Here is a 450-nt window from a genome sequence, read left to right on the forward strand (position 1 = left end):
CACGTAACGGACGCACGGAGGCCGCGGAGGGACACGGAGGCTCCGCGCACTCCGAGCCTGGACGGTGGCTCTGAAAGGCCAAATTTCGTTGTCCCCACCTCAACTGCCTTTTGCGCGCAACCTAAGCTTCTCGTGGAGCACAGTAGAAAGCGACGGTATCAAGAAACCTCCCGCGCCCAGTGCGACGCTCTAAGATTGACTAAAGAGACGGCAAAAAGTTTGGAGGCAGCAATAGGAGTAAGAAGTAAGGAGAGATGGGGGCTGATGCCAAGGGCTTTGAGATTCTCTCTTGGCTTCCCCTGGCCACCAGGGACTCGCCAACAAGCTCCAAACGAGCCCCCAGTTACCCACTTTTCCACCAGTTCGACCCAGTCCAGATGACTATTAACCCCCCAGATGACCTCGGGATCATTGCTATCTCATTGTTTTGTTAAGATTTCTTAAAATTCT

This window comes from Crocuta crocuta, unplaced genomic scaffold (genome assembly GCF_008692635.1).
Source record: "Crocuta crocuta isolate KB4526 unplaced genomic scaffold, BGI_CrCroc_1.0 scaffold29, whole genome shotgun sequence".
NCBI classification, from domain to species: Eukaryota; Metazoa; Chordata; class Mammalia; order Carnivora; family Hyaenidae; genus Crocuta; species Crocuta crocuta.